This window comes from Anabrus simplex, chromosome 2 (assembly GCF_040414725.1).
Source record: "Anabrus simplex isolate iqAnaSimp1 chromosome 2, ASM4041472v1, whole genome shotgun sequence".
NCBI classification, from domain to species: Eukaryota; Metazoa; Arthropoda; class Insecta; order Orthoptera; family Tettigoniidae; genus Anabrus; species Anabrus simplex.
Genome location: NC_090266.1, coordinates 1,134,552,498 through 1,134,568,826, shown reverse-complemented (window position 1 = coordinate 1,134,568,826; position 16,329 = coordinate 1,134,552,498). Strand labels below are relative to the sequence as shown.

At 36.8% G+C, this 16,329-nt stretch overlaps 1 protein-coding gene across 2 annotated transcripts in view; it reads left to right on the top strand.

Annotated features, from left to right (window-relative positions):
• The first annotated feature begins 302 nt into the window (after nucleotides 1-302).
• Nucleotides 303-16,329, top strand: part of LOC136863343 (uncharacterized) — a 215,677-nt gene continuing 199,650 nt past the window's right edge. For both annotated transcript variants that reach the window (XM_067139730.2, XM_067139731.2), the window contains exon 1: nucleotides 303-333. The gene's annotated coding sequence lies outside the window, so the exon portion shown is untranslated. The remainder of the gene's footprint in view (nucleotides 334-16,329) is intronic.

Below are 16,329 nucleotides of genomic sequence, written 5' to 3'. Positions count from 1 at the left end.
TAGCTCTTGAAACACTGAATGTTTTAAAAAGAACATTAAGAAGATAAGAGTTACTGTCTTTTTAATTTATAATATTACTATAATTTGAATTTTGATTTAATGAGAAGGCAATTACAAATTTAATTTCTTCTTCTTCCTAGCATTTTTCAGCTGGTGCAGGGTCCGTTGTTTTAGTCTTAGCGTGCCATTTTGTACAATCTTGGGCGTCATGTGGTCTTAAGTTGAGAGTCTTTATATCACCATTTACTCTGTCATGTCAGCGCTGCTTTGGACGTCCACGTAGATGTTGCCCATTAATTTCAAAGAAGTGGATGAAAATGACAACTGTTCCAGGTAGTGTAATGATAAAGTAGCTAAAACCTATTGGAATAGCATAATTTTGTGTGTTTGTGATTCTTTTAGTGCTATTTATATACTGGTGTTTAGTGCTTGTTGGTAGAAATTGGGAGTAGTGATATTTATTTAAATTTTATAACAAGTTATTCAGTTGGTCTTGAGTAAATTACGTTTTCAAAGTGTACCTTATTTCGTATTTAGGTTTAGGAAATACGTTATAAAAATATTTGTAAATATCTGTAGATTAATTGGTATAATACTTACGAAGGCAGATTATCATAAGGTATAATACCGTAACTTCCACCACATCTTTTCCGGTATTTTGTATAGATATCCGTTCAAATTATCATGAAGGTAATAATTTATTTAATTAAAAAAATGATATGCCTATAAATCTCAATTTAAAAATTCATGAGATTACATGGTAATTTAACGGGATAATTATGGTACTTAACAGTTTTTGGATTGTTGACGATTATTGATACCGTACAGTCCGTCGAGTTCAAAAAGTACGGGCTACATGCACATGGTAGTTGTGTAAACAAATACAAAATCAGCTGATTATTCCAATAATTTGTAGCTTAAGGTCCTGGCATACTTTGTACTGCACTTTGCATCTACGTTCATACATCGATTAAAAGTTAATAATTAAATTCCTATAGAGCCTATCATAATAATATTGCAGTTCAAGACCCCCGGTGTAGTTTTGACAGAAAGTATTGTAGACAACCTCTTATATTTTGGCATTTAAGAACACTTATATTCTCCATCCCGCATAGTAGGGAAAATAAGATTAACCCACCAGTGGTAAAATTCATATAGGCCTAACCACATTTCACTTTAGAATTGTAGTGCAGATACAGTATATTTAGATAGAACAGTATCTTACCTGCTATACTCATGTGTATCTTTGTGTGTGTATCTATTAGAGCATAGTACTAATAATAATCTGTCTGAGCATTTAGCTTTGTTGGTTTGAGTACAGTAGTTTGTGCAAATTTCAAACTTGCAATTTCAATTTCTGTTTGTGCGTAGTAGTGACATATGGTACCGGTATTGTAATTAGGATATGTATGAACGTAGTTTAAAATTATTGTAGTGTACTGTGCAGTAGTATACAAGTAATATCTTATTAAAAATTAGTGTGCTTATTTTATTATTAATAAATATATGTGTAGTATAGTAGAGGTATCTGTAGAAACTCTCTTACTAAAATTCTGTTGTTGTAATTAGGAGAGGCTTAACTGCAGTATAGAATTGTGTAATTCTTCTGTATACCTTTTGGTATTCAGTAATTGGTATTCAATAATTAACAGCAGTTTTTATCTGTTAGGGTGTTGTAGGATAAAAATAGAATATGACTAAGTAGTATTGTAGTGTAGTAGTATATTAATTACATTATTGTTGTGTGATTTTTGAGTACTATCCTAGACAATATTATTTTTTGTTCATTTTTTTCGCACAGAACAAGTTATTTTATTTTTATAGTACTAATAATAATCTTCCGCCTGTTGCCATTTCTTGATGGATGCAGTATTTTTGTATCTGTCTCTTGGCGGCGCAGGGTTCCTGTGCACAGTGCATCGTTCCCGCTCGGCTCGGAACAACGCTTCATCTCTGGGCTACTCGTTTAAGCTCGGCTCAACTAAGCTCGGATTTGGAGCGCTACGGAGCAAGTGAGGAAGAGGGAGACAGGGGGAGCTCGCAAGACAGGCGTGGGAAAAGAGAGAGACAGCGCTATTGCTCCAAATCGAGGAGTGGTGGTCTGCACTCTGGTCAATCAAGCCAAGTCGTCTTTTGCACCGTGCACAGTGTATGCACCAGGCGCATGCACCCTAAGAGGCCCTGATTTAAACTCATCCGTTTATCAGTCAGCACATTCCTAAGCACAGAAATGATCTTTTTATGTCACGAGAAGTGATAGATGCATAATTCAATGAAGACATTTGGACAAAGTGAGGTCAAATTGTACGTCTTTTTCATTTTCACCACAATACATCTTTTATAAGCTTGACGAGTTCAAAATCGGGATTAGAACAAATTAATTCATTCAACTTATCTCTATCTGCGGCAGCTGCTTCTCCATGTGATGATTGCAGACACAATTGAATGTCCTCAATATGTGTTAGCAATTGTCTGCTGCGATAACGAAGACGTGTGACGAGTGAGAGTTCCGGGTAGGAAATTCCAGGATAACAAGCTAAGAGGATTCGATGCAAAACAAGAGTTTGTAAGCTGCTACAGTATCTCAGTAATGCGGTCCCACAGAAGTGCGATACAAGTTTCCTTTTGTTCGTCTAACAACAATGAAAAATGAGCTGTCAATGATTAATGCACAATTTACGGTTCAATTTATAGCAATATAAATCTGGGACACCTTATTCCTAAGAATTAGAGATCGACGTGGGGCCTTCTGACTTACATCATTGTTTACTCAAGCAACAGATAAGAAAGTGTTTGGTTAATTGGATTATAGGACCTGTACCATATGTAGGCTACTAACTTTGGTTGTCACATAGGATGCCAGGAATACATTCTCTCTGTCTCTCAGTAATAGACATACTGTAGCCTATAATTTGAAAAATTGTCCCAAATTCTGCAAACTAACATTCAGAAAAGGCACTATGATGCATGTTAACAATTTATATGCGTCAAAGTCAGAAAAAAGTCATATTATGCAATATTAAACGTCCAAATATTCGCTATTAAATCCAAAATCTTCCAAATATGCATTATGCATAAATTTTCTGCTAAAAAGGCCAAAACATGCAAACATGCATGGAAAATGAATGGTTATTTGGAGTTGTTAAGCCGTAAAACGAATAATTGCCAAGTTTGAGAAGTGTAGCTAGCTTATTTAAAAACATGCATTTGCTTGGAAATCTGGGCTCTAGTGTTCATGAAGCTGTTTTTGTCGTAGTTAAAAATAAATGTGATAGAAAGGAAGTTTTTAAAAGTAGGACTATTAGGCAGTACCATATGGCTGATAAAGCAGGCATGAGGCAGTTTTAAAAAGTTATTATGATCGGTGGAAAACGGTAAATAAGAATGTAAACAAACTTTGGGATGGGTTTAAAGAAATTGTTGAGGAATGTGAAAACAGGTTTGTACCTTTAAAGGTGGTAAGGAATGGTAAAGACCCACCTTATTATATAATAGAGAAATAAATAGACTAAGAAGGAGGTGCAGATTGGAAAGAAATAGAGTTAGAAATGGCTGTGGAAGTAAGGAGAAATTGAAGGAACTTACTAGGAAATTGAATCTAGCAAAGAAGGCAGCTAAGGATAACATGATGGCAAACAGAACTGGCAGTCATACAAATTTTAGTGAAAAATGGAAGGGTATGTGTAGGTACTTTAAGGCAGAAACATGTTCCAAGAAGGACATTCCAGGAATAATTAACGAACAAGGAGAGTGTGTATGAGAGGATCATCAAAAGGCAGTATGTAAAGATTGTTGGTTACAAGGAAAATGTCCAGAGAGAGGAGGTGACTAATGCTAAAGAAGTAAAGAAGTATTAAAATTTACATATGATAACAATAACATTTACAATAAGGTACAAAAGTTGAAAACTAGAAAAGCGGCTGGAATTGATAAAATTTCTGGGGATATAGTAAAGACAATGGGTTGGGATATAGTACCATATCTGAAGTACTTATTTGATTATTGTTTGGTTGAAGGAGCTTTATCAAATGAATGGAGAGTTGCTATAGTAGCCCCTGTGTATAAAGGAAAGGGTGATAGACATAAAGCTGAAAATTACAAGCCAGTAAGTTTGACATGCTTTGCATGTAAGCTTTGGGAAGGCATTCTTTCTGATTACATTAGACATGTTTGCAAAATTAATAACTGGTTCAATGGAAGGCAATTCGATTTTAGGAAAAGTTATTCCACTGAAGCTCAACTTGTAGAATTCCAGCAAGATATAGCAGATATTTTGGATTCTGGAGGTCAAATGGACTGTATCGCGATTGACCTGTCTAAAGCATTTGATAGGGTGGGTCTTGGGAGACTACTGGCAAAAATGAGTGCAATTGGACTAGACAAAGAGTGACTGAATGGGTTGCTATATTTCTAGAAAATAGATCTCAGAGAATTAGAGTCTGCGAAGCTTTATCTCACCCTGTAATAATTAAGAGGGGTATTCTTCAAAGCAGTATTATTGGACCTTTATATTTTCTTATATATATAAATGATATGAGTGAAGGAGTGGAATCAGAGGTAAGGCTTTTTGCGGATGATATTATTCTCTATAGAGTAATAAATAAGTTACAATATTGTGAGCAACTGCAAAATGACCTCGATAATGTTGTGAGATGGACAGTAGGCAATGGTATGATGATAAATGGGGATAAAAGATAGGTTGTGAGTTTCACAAATAGAAAAGGTCCTCTCAGTTTTAATTTAATTTTTTTTTTTATTTTTTTTTTTTTGCTAGGGGATTTACATCACACCGACACAGATAGGTCTTATGGCGACGATCAGTTTTAATTACTGTGTTGATGGGGTGAAAGTTCCTTTTGGGGATCATTGTAAGTATCTAGGTGTTAATATAAGGAAAGATCTTCATTGGGGTAATCACATAAATGGGATTGTAAATAAAGGTTACAGATCTCTGCAGATGGTTATGAAGGTGTTTGGGGACTGTAGTAAGGATGTAAATGAGAGGGCTTATAAGTCTCTGATAAGACCCCAACTCGAGTATGGTTCCAGTGTATGGGACCCTCACCGTGATTACTTGATTCAAGAACTGGGAAAAATCCAAAGAAGGGCAGCTCGATTTCTTCTGGGTGATTTCTGACAAAACAGTAGCATTACAAAAATATTGCAAAGATTGGGCTGGGAAGAACTGGGAGAAAGGAGACGAGCTGCTCGACTGAGTGGTATGTTCCAAGCTGTCAGCGGAGAAATGGCGTGGAATGACATTTGTAGAAGAATAAGTTTGAGTGGCATCTTTAAAAGTAGGAAAGATCACTATATGAAGATAAAGTTGGAATACAAGAGGACAAATTCGGGCAAATATTCATTTATAGGAAGGGGAGTTAGGGTTTGGAATAACTTACCAAGGGAGATGTTCAATAAATTTCCAATGTCATTGAAATCATTTAAGAAAAGGCTAGGAAAATAGCAGATAGGGAATCGGCCACCTGGACGACTGCTCTAAATGCAGATCAGGATTGATTGATTGATCGATGCATTTCCTTGTTGTGTAATTGGCACTCCTTAGCTTTGCCAGTTGTTCATCATTGAACAGAATATATAGCAACATGACATACTACCATACTGTTTATTTTGAACTTCAGACGTAGTGGCATCCTTCAGGGGGATATCCTAGCATTATTCAACAAAATTGAAGTAGATATGATCTGTTTGTTGCAACAGAGTTACCGACCAGCCTGTTACCTCAGCCTGGCGTTGGGTATTTTAGAGTTACTAAGCAGCAATTTAGGCCACTCTTAACAAGGAAAATAGACCCCTTTTTAGTCACTCCTGAAATTGAGAATAGACATTAAATCTGATGTATGAAAATAGTTATGGGCAAATACGATTTATTCTTACAAATCTTAAGTACTGGGATGCCAACTGCACTGTTCCAAATACCAGCTTCTATTTCATAGCTACTGTTGTAGGTTTCACTCATAGCCCTGAGCTGGGGACCCCCATATTTATGACCCCTTGGAGAGAGGATGTCTAGTATCGTAAAGCCCGCAGTTATCAGTAATCCCATCATACACAACCACTATAAGAGACACTACAACAAATGAAAATTAACTACATTTCTACATGTTGGTTCCTGGGTTCATTTCTGAAGTATCTTAACCAGCCCACATTTCTGTAGGTCCCCTCTCCGCCACCTGGGGATGCACCCTCTAGGGATTGACAGGCTCCCATGAGGACAGTCAAAAATTAATGGAAAGAAGTTATTATCTATAAACATTTAATTTTACTCTGAAAGTCAAAATCTGGAATTACTTTATCATTAAAAGTAAATGGTAAGCTACACAATACACAAACTGATGCCACGTATGAGCAGTGAATGCAAGTAAATCCCTCTTTTTCATTCACTCTCCTACACTACCACATGCACTCACTCTTATCTGTCTCGATCTCTTTCTCATTACTCGTTGCATATGACTCGCATCGCGTCCACCGGCTGGGCAAAATAAAACTGGCCCAGAAAATATTTGTAAGACTGACATGGAACTGAACCTTGTTAATGAACAGCTGAACTTCCAATCACAGGAAATGCTGGGAAATATGATTTCAGTGCACCAATCAGTGCTGTAAATCTAGAAAAAGTAATTTTGTATGATTTATCCACCTTTCAAGCTTTCTATACCCGTGTAATCATACAAGAAATCATTTCTATTTAACTTCCCTGGTGTAAATTGCATAAAATTTAGTACTTCCTCTGGAAAATTGATGCCTATAACTGACTTATGCATCTGTGAGGATGGGACCCCTACCTGTGATAAATTCTAATGATTTAAGGAATTAACCAATTAAGATTAAAATCCCCAACCCCATCAGGAATCAAACACAGGATCCCTTGGACCAAAGGTCAGCATGCTAACCATTTGGTCATAGAACCAGACAATCCACTTCCTCGATGATTGTACCTTTTACTTCATATCTAAATTTAATTTTTTCCATTATATATTACATGTAAAAATTGGTTAATTAATCCAAAGTATTCATAGATTTCTTCTATACTTTAAACATTCCTTTCTTTTGAATAGTTTTTGTTTTCAAAACGGCACATGTCCTTCCTAGATTTATAGTAATTATTTATTTGATCTGTATATTGTTCAAATCTCCATCCATTACCATGTTCCAGGATACTTTCATTTCTCCCTGGTTTCTAATTTGAAGCACAGATGGTACTTATTATCGTAGTTAATAAAACAGCTTATGTAGACATCAGAAAATCAGGGTTATTAGAAATATATTTGTTATACAGTGAAGAATAGAGCTTTTGAAACTATTTGCTAAGGTTATATTGGGTAGAATGCACATGTACATACTGTTTATGTATTCTAAAAAATTTTGTGAAATAATTTCATATAATTTTCCCTGATGTTATTCAATCTTATCCTCCATCAGACCAAGTGGTCAGAAGAAATAAAACATTGCTTGTAAATAGAGAACACTTATGAAAAACCTTTCAAGTACAGACACATACTTGCTATATCTGTTAAGATCTACACTGAAATCTCCCACTTCCTGAATAAAATGAACCTTTGGCTGTTAACAATTTAATATCCCACCAACTCTGATGGATTTTCAACAACATATGTATAGGAAAGGTCTAGGACTGAGAAGGAAGCTACTGTGGCTTTAACCAAGGTGTAGCCCTGGTATGGTGTGAAAAAGGTAGATCATGAAAAACCAACTTGAGGGCTGCTGATGGTGGGATTCATACCCCACCATCTACAAATCTCATGGTGTGGATGGTATCACTGCTGAAACTCTGAATTGTGTTAGTCGCTGTCAGTAGCGTCGCCATGATCAGCTGATGGGTGAGGGACTTGTAGTTACAAAATGATGATAGAACACAATGAAGGTGCATGAATGACTTGTCAGTATAAGGACACCGATACAAGTAAAATACAGATCTGTTGGTTCTACAATTATGTCTCTGAATGTGTATTTACAGTAGTTTATTGTTTATTTTCAGTTTCTGTATTTAATTTTGTAAAAATTCCATGGGGGATTCTAAACCCCAGTGACCCCTCCAAACCTCATCCCCACCTTGGCTACCCTCCCCACCCCTCCCCAGTTGCCATTCATCCCTACATACAAGAAAGGAGCTCCTACAGATTGCAGCAACTGCAGAATAGTGGCACTAATCCCTTACGTTAGCAATGAGCGACTGAAAGCCTGCATACTTCTACAAACAGCCAAAGAGCAGAGTGGTTTCATGACAAGCAAGCCTGAGAGGACAACAACTACTACATTCTTGTGCTTTGTTGACTACCTTGCTATTTAACATAAGAGGTCTTGGGTTCTATTGTGAACAGTCCAATAACAGTGCTTTTGGCCATATACTCCTTATTAGGAGTGAGATGATAAAATCAAGATATATGTTTGTGATATATAAGTGAAATGCTGAGAAAACACATCTGCTGAAATAAAACATATAGGAGAGATTGTTCATATGACTTGAATATCAGGAAATCAGTTGCCTTTGTTTGCAAACTGTTTCAGGCTGAGAGAGTGTGAATATTTATATGATGTTCAGAAAACATTAGATAGGCTGAGCCCCTGTTGCTGTAAGACATTAAGAGGTGCCAAAGATAGTTGAAATCGGAAGATAAGAGGAGATAAACGCATAAGTAAGAGAAATTAGACTGAAGGAATGTATTGAAGCATGAATTTTTTGGGATGGACTTCGTTTGTTACCTGTTTTGCATCTCAGTGACATTTGAATGATTTCTGCAACCATGGGAATGGATAGGGCTAAGACTGGGAAGGTATCACCTGTGACCTTAATTAAGGTACAACCTTGGCATTTATGTCTCTGAATGTGTATTTAGTTTGTTGTTTATTTTCAGTTTCTGTATTTCCTTTTGTAAAAATTTCTTGGGGGATTCTAACCCCTAGTAACCCCTCCAAACCTCACCCCCACCTTGGCTACTCCCCTAGTTGCTATTCATCCCTACATACAAGAAAGGAGCTCCCACAGATTGCAGCAACTGCAGGACAGTGGCACTAATCCCTCACGTTAGCAATGAGCGACTGAAAGCCTTCCTACTTCTACAAACAGCCAAAGAGCAGAGTGGGAAAACATGGAAACCATCTTCAGGACTGTCAACTGTGAGGCTCAAATCCTCCACCTTCCAAATGCAAGCATACAGCTACATGACTCGTATCACTCACTCAATTTTAGGGATAGAATTACGGAATATTACATAGTTGCACTGCAATTCGAATTATTGGAAATGTTGAGCATGTGTATTTATGGCAATTAAACATCAAAATTCATTAATTTGACTGTAAATATTTTATTTGAGGAAATAGTTAATGAGACAGGTCACAATGGAGAAATTTATGGAATGAATCATGTCAATGAAACTAGCATTACTAGCCACATAAGAATCCAATATACAACTTCAGAGTGGAGTAAGCTTACTTTCAACACACAACTTTTCACATTTTATGAAAGATATACCCAAAGTATGTTTCCTTTCCAATGAAAGGGAGAAGTATTGTCTTCATAATAGGCTATTACATTTATAAGAATGAACTACAATACCCTACTATACTTATAGACATGACATAGGCTTTTTGGGCTAATGCCATGTCAAGAAAATAAGGTGAAATTCTTTAAGTTTTGCAGAGAACTTTGCTCTGCATCATCAGAAGAAAATCTCATCTGTTCACGAAGAAGACTTCTCCAAGAATGAAAGTATTAATTTAGACGTTACTAATAGAAGTGTAAGTGGTATGTTCATTCATCATCATGGCTCACTGTATGTGTGGTACAGCGCTAGCATTCGAAGCGGAATCTGACACACCATCAGAATCGGTCTGAGAGGGGGGAATGAACAAATGAACGTACCACTTACACTTCTATTAGTACCGTCTAAATTCAAACTTTCATTCTTGGAGAAGTCTTCCATGTGAACAGTCGAGATTTTCTTCTGAAGATGCAGAGCAAAGTTCTCTGCAAAACATAAAGAATTTTTCCTTATTTTCTTGACATGGCATAACACCAAAAAGCCTATATCATGTCTATAAGCATCAGTGGTAACCCTACTATACTGTTCCTGATATTAAATATTTTTATAAGAATTTTTTAAACTGGTAGAAGGCCAATAATAAAGTAAGACTTGCCATGAATCATTTCTGAGGAGTTTAGCTTGACAATGTCTCAGAAAATAACATCAGATTTACTCCAAAATTAATTTTAGTAAATGACTTTCTGCAAATTTTGTCATCTGTAGGGTCACCAGAAAAGCCAAACACCATGGTGCTATAGCCCTGATAGACCTAGGCCTACCAAGCAATTGCAGCTCAGCCCAAAAGCCTGCAGAATACAAGGTGATGCACGATCAGAGCAATGAATCCTCTTGGCTGTTATTCTTGGTTTTTTTAGACTGGACCCATTATCTCCTCGATTATTCTCGCATACACTGCATGGACCTTGAACCAGTCTTCACATCCAGGTAAAAATCTCCGAACTGTCTTGGTGCTCTAGGTAAGAGGCAGGCTCACTACCCCTAGAATTTGGGGCTGGCTATTGGGTCAACATTGTATAATTCACTATATATTGTGCTGTATACATTTAAGCCTCATGAATTTATTAATGGAAAAAATATGGATAAGAAATAAAAGGCAGATTTCAGGAGTGTACTCTTACCACAAAACACCAGATATATTTAATATGTACAGTACAAATTTATAGATAAGTTAATGAAAAGTAAAGTACGAAACTGTTAACAACTGCTTGTGTTTGTAAGTGCTTAGTCTGCATTCTAACATTGACAGTAAAATACAGGTCTAGTAATCCTGACATCTGTCGTGAACAGAAAATAATATTTTTCTTGGAAGATGAAAGCCTGAAATTTTTGGTTGAAATGAGTTTGTTACTTCTCTTTTTAACACCAAAATCAGTTAAGCTGAAGTGCCAATTACTTTGTTTTGAACTGGCACAATGAGAGAAAGCCTAATGTTTTAAAAGAAGTATTTTGTAATAAGTAAGACTCTTGAAGAATACTGCCAATGCTGTTACAGAAAAAAGTAATCAAAATACTACCTCACAAGCGACCTCTTTGTATTTCATTAAACTAGCTGAACAATATTGTTTCAGATTAGCAAGGCTGAATCTTTTACTGAAGGCTGTCTTTCACATTTAATTCTGTCATGAAGCTTTATAAATTAAGCATTTGTTTAGTGCATTAGAGTCAGCCAAACACTGTCAGAAATATGAAAGCGGAAGTCCAGCCAAGACAGACAATGAGGTGAGTGTTCTTGGCCTACTACATGTCTGTAAATGTAAATATTTATGTATTCAAAGTTTCTTTTAAAAAAACTGAGATTTTACCACTGAGAATAAGAAAAAATACAAATATTTCTTGAATATTGAAGCCTTACAAAATTTGAAAAATAGTGTAATTATATCCCACAGAAAATTGTAAATTTCACTAGTTATATTATATTTTTATTGTGACAATAATTAGAGCAGTAAAAGAATTATGCAACTTACGTTTGGTTGTAATAACTATTCTCCGGACCACCTTTTAAGCAGACTAAAGCAGAAGTGAGTGTATGGACCAGGGGATGACGCGGGCGATAGGAGCAGCGCCTACAGTGTTGTCACATGGTAGGTGAGGCGGCAAGGGGTCACGCTGCTCAACGCAAGTTTTGACAATGGTGCCACCAATACGGAGCTGCCATACTTACTTACTTACTCACTCACTCAGGGGATGTTTTGAACATGTGGGTGCAGTTCCACTCATAGTCTGTTTAAAACAGCAGTGAGAGAATTTATCAGTGTGCTTCACTTTTACAAAAACAGTGTGATTTCACATCGGATATGTCAACAATAGATGCGATTCAGACTCTGTGGATCTTGATAGAGAAACACTAAGAACTACACAAAGATCATCAATCTGGAGAAAGTCTTTGATTGTCTGGGCAGCACTGCAACATCAAAAAGTCCCTGAGGTGTATGCAAAGATGGACCAAAGCCTGTACCTACGCCCATCTACTAAGGTGAAAACCACTGCAGGAGTTTCATACAGTTTCTGTGTTGATGGTGACGTACATCAGGGTCAGCACTGAGCCCAGCAATGTCCAACATTGTCATCAACTACCTGACAGAGAATTTGATGACAGGACTGCTGTGGACCGTACTTTACATGGATCATGTTGTTTTGGTTGGCGAGTTATGTAAGGTGGTTGAGGCAGTCTTTGAAAGATGGTGAGCAATGCTAGATGCAAATGGATTCAGAATAAATCACAAGAAGACAGAGTACATGTTCTTCAACTTTGCACAGCTGGGGTAAATGTGCCCATACCACACTGTCTTCCTTGCTGGAGAACTGATAATCACATGAGAGACAAGTTCAAGTATCTCGTATCAGTCATCATAAATTACGGTAATACTGATGTAGATGTAAAGCACTGCATCAGTATTGGTTAGATGAAATGGCAGTCTTTTCTTGGTGTTCTTTGTGATAAGCAGATTCCAGACAAATTTAAGGGGAAAATGTATAAAACCATCATCTAGCCAGCTCTCATGTACAGCTCCGAATGCTGTGCAAGACAGAAGAAGCAGGACCATCAAATGCATGCCACAGAGATGCAGATGCTGCAATGATCAGTAAGTATCACTTTGCATGACAAAGTGTGCATTGAGCGTGAACAGGATCTTTTAAATTTTTTCCCATCAGTAACAGAACAGAGGAAATATAGCTCCACTGGTATGGTCACATCTGAAATCATGATGAACACCAACTAGTAGAGAAAGCTCTTGCTGTAACAAGCTGAAGAGAATCAGAGGGCATTCTAAGGCAACAAGGAAACAAACTACTGTAGCTGCTTTAAGGAAAAGTGAAGTGCTGATACATTTAGTACAAGAATGTTGGACATACTCTCTCTGAGTGAGAGATGCTGACCCTGAGTGAGCTTGGGAGTGTCCATTTTATGGGTATATGTAAGGCCAGAAAAGGAGAAGCACGAGTAGTATTTAAGGCGTCTCTTGAGTGTACTTTCTCGTTACGATCACATTGGCCTACCCTTTGCGCTCATATAGAAGGTGCTTTATCGTTACAAGTGATTATCTCTTCCATAGAGTATAACTTGTTTAGATTATAGCAGTTTGCAATGTCTGTAGGAACATGGTACACCTGCATGGTGATGAATGGTTTGAGAATAGTTTATAGAGATGAAAAATTTCTAAAGAACGAAAGTGTTCTGTAAGTGGTTTGATGCTGAAGGAGTTTCCTTTCCTCTTTCAAGGTTTAATTGAATCTACTGCCATTTGTTCATTATGCCAAACAACCTTCAGTGTCAGGAATGGAGAAAGAACCTCTATTATATAATGCATTGGAACAGAAAAGCATGAAAGTGCTTTGAGTCGTGAAAGTGACAACAAAAATTGCGTAAATAAACAGCATGTAGGTCTAAATAGAATTAATATTTTTGGTATATACTGTAAGTAGAATGAGCATTTCCATCCTTTAGGATGTGCATGAAACAACGTAACCGAATGGAAAACTTACATATACCACAGTTCAAAAATAGATCTTACTTATGTCTATATCTGTCCACGGAAATAGTGAAAAATGTCTGGTAACTTTAACCTAAATCTTACATTCAAATTCACTGTGTGTCAGTCAATGGGATGTGCCTTGTGAGTCTCTGACATGTGAGTTATGATAAGTGTCTTCCAAATTACTTATATTATATTTTCTCTTACATGTTGTTGAATGAATGGAGGTAGGGATTGAAGGCAAATTCCATTCCCACACCTAATTTTTCCCCCCCACGGTTGGTACCTAATGTTTAGCCGTGCACACACACATAGCCTTATCTCGTCTTGTTGTGAGAGTTGGATGTGTGCGCCATGTTTAGTTTCCATGTACAAGGAGGATTCATTTTTCATGCTGAACTAAGTCAGTGCAGCATTCATGTTAAGAGCCTGTTATTCCTACAGTAGAGTGATACTGATATTTTTATGAAGTACAGGACTGCATTTCAGTTGTGTGGTGTAGTTCCTGGCTTATAATCACTACAGTGAGGTGGTTGGCATGAGTTACTGTAGACACTATATTAAATCTGGGAATGTTTGTAATTTTTCCCCCTTCCATTTATTTGTTATTAATGAAGTTTATTATTATATTCAGATGGGGAGAACCCAAGCAGTGGGATAAGCAGGCTATGAAAAAGGCTATTAAGGCAGTGAGGGACAAGATAAAGGGTTACAAATGTGCAACTAAAACGTTTAACATCCCATGAGCAACTCTGAAAGTCTATGTTGAAAAGAATACCAAGAAAACAGTTTTCATAAATGACCTTCAAGTAATTCATTGTAGGGAAAGTGTTTGGTAAGATTAGAAAAGAAAATACATTAAAATGAATTGAAGACATGCTCAATTTGATTCAAAGCAAAATGTATTATTATGTAAGATTACATGTTGTAAAATCAGTAAAGAGGATTCATTTAGGTTACTTTTCAAGTACTCATACTCTTCTATTGAAGAGTATGATTCTGTACATCTCAGAAAGAAAGTACATTAGAGTTTCATCAATCTGAACTAATTGGGACCAAAGTCTGTTCGGATTACGGAATTTTTGGATTAACCAGAAAATATTTTTTATTAATAATGTTATTGTTTTTACATCCTGCTAACTACTTTTACAGTTTCCGGAGACGCCTAAGTGCCGGGATTTTATCCTGCAGGAGTTTTGTTACATGCCAGTAAATCTACTTACATGAGGCTGGCATATTTGAGCACCTCCGAATACCACTGGACAGAACCAGGATCGAACCTTCCAAGTTGGGGTCAGAAGGCCAGCACCTCAACCGTCTGAGGAAAATAGTTTCTACAATACAGTACAGGACATACTGTAACTTGAAATGTCCATTCTTTAGCAGTTACATTAATAAAATACTGTATAAAATTACAGTACGGTAGTTAAGAACTCTTAGGGGAGAAAACGACTAAAACTAGGTTAAAACTTGTCTCCTAAAACTGCTAAAATGCGGTAACGGGTTACACATTTGCATTGTGCCCGGGATGTGAAGAGCTGCTGGTGAAGTTTAGTTAATAGTTCTGCTGCTCTCTCAGTGGTAGCGCTGCAGAATGTGAACACATGACTCACTGCAGCACACCACAGTTGTGAAGATCTCTGGGTGATTCTGCCTCCTCAGCTGCTGGCTTTGTCTCAGCTTTATAGACTTTTAAAGATAAACAACCAGTGATTGATGGTTCGTGATGTGTAATTATGCTTACATTAAGTTATTCTAGTAAAATATGACTAATAAAATTCAAGTAAATATTCATTCTATAATATGTTCTTTCATTTCAATAAGGAGAATTTTTTTTTTAAAAAATTGAATATCAATTCAGATTAATTGGACTTTTGGATTAATGGGGTTCAGATTAACGGGACTCTAGTGTACCTGGCAGACCATCATTCGGTATTGAACACCTATCATGTGACTTAGAGGGTAAGCTTCCACGGTGTGTAGAATTATTTAGTTTATTTTCTGGGTTGAAACGTGTTGTTGTTTTCTGTACATTGTACAGTTTGCTGACGTTTCTAATACATTGCAGTATTCTTTTTCAAGGCGACTGAAATACTCCTACTCGATCCGAGGTAATCAGTCTCCCAGGCAGCAATCAGTGTAATTATTGCAATTGTTGATAAAGTATATGTTTGTAACAACACTTTCCCCTTATGTAGGCCTATATTATACAATGTATTCCCAGAATTATGTGTATTTCCTATCTATTTATCATAAATTCAGATAGGTATTCAACCCATAATTCTACGATGAGAAAATTATTTTTTTTAATTCCCAATATTTATTTCAGCCACAAACTACTTTTTTGAGAGCAGCCATGTTTGTATTTCAAGAGCCTCTCTGTTTCGTGGGAACGAGCTCCCCGTGTCAAGCAAGCCGCAAGCTCGTGAAATGCCGGGACACTTCGGGGGACTTCGAATATTGAATAATTTATCAAAATTCAAGAAATCCTTCATAACGAGAGATTTTGGTGACATGGTAAATCCAGGAATAAAGAATGTAAATTATTCTTATACCCTATGTGAAGACAGAACCCCCAGGGTAAATATAAATGCAGTTAAGCCTAGAGAAGAATTTGTGTCCGGCTCCCGAGAGCAACACGTGCCAAGGCCAATGGATGAAGAAAAACCCGCGAAACGCCAGGGCAGAAATAATTCATTTCACCTGTTGCGAGTGTGGGAAAAATATGAAATGATCACGGTAATAAATCGTAAGTCTGTCCGAAGTTATGGAAC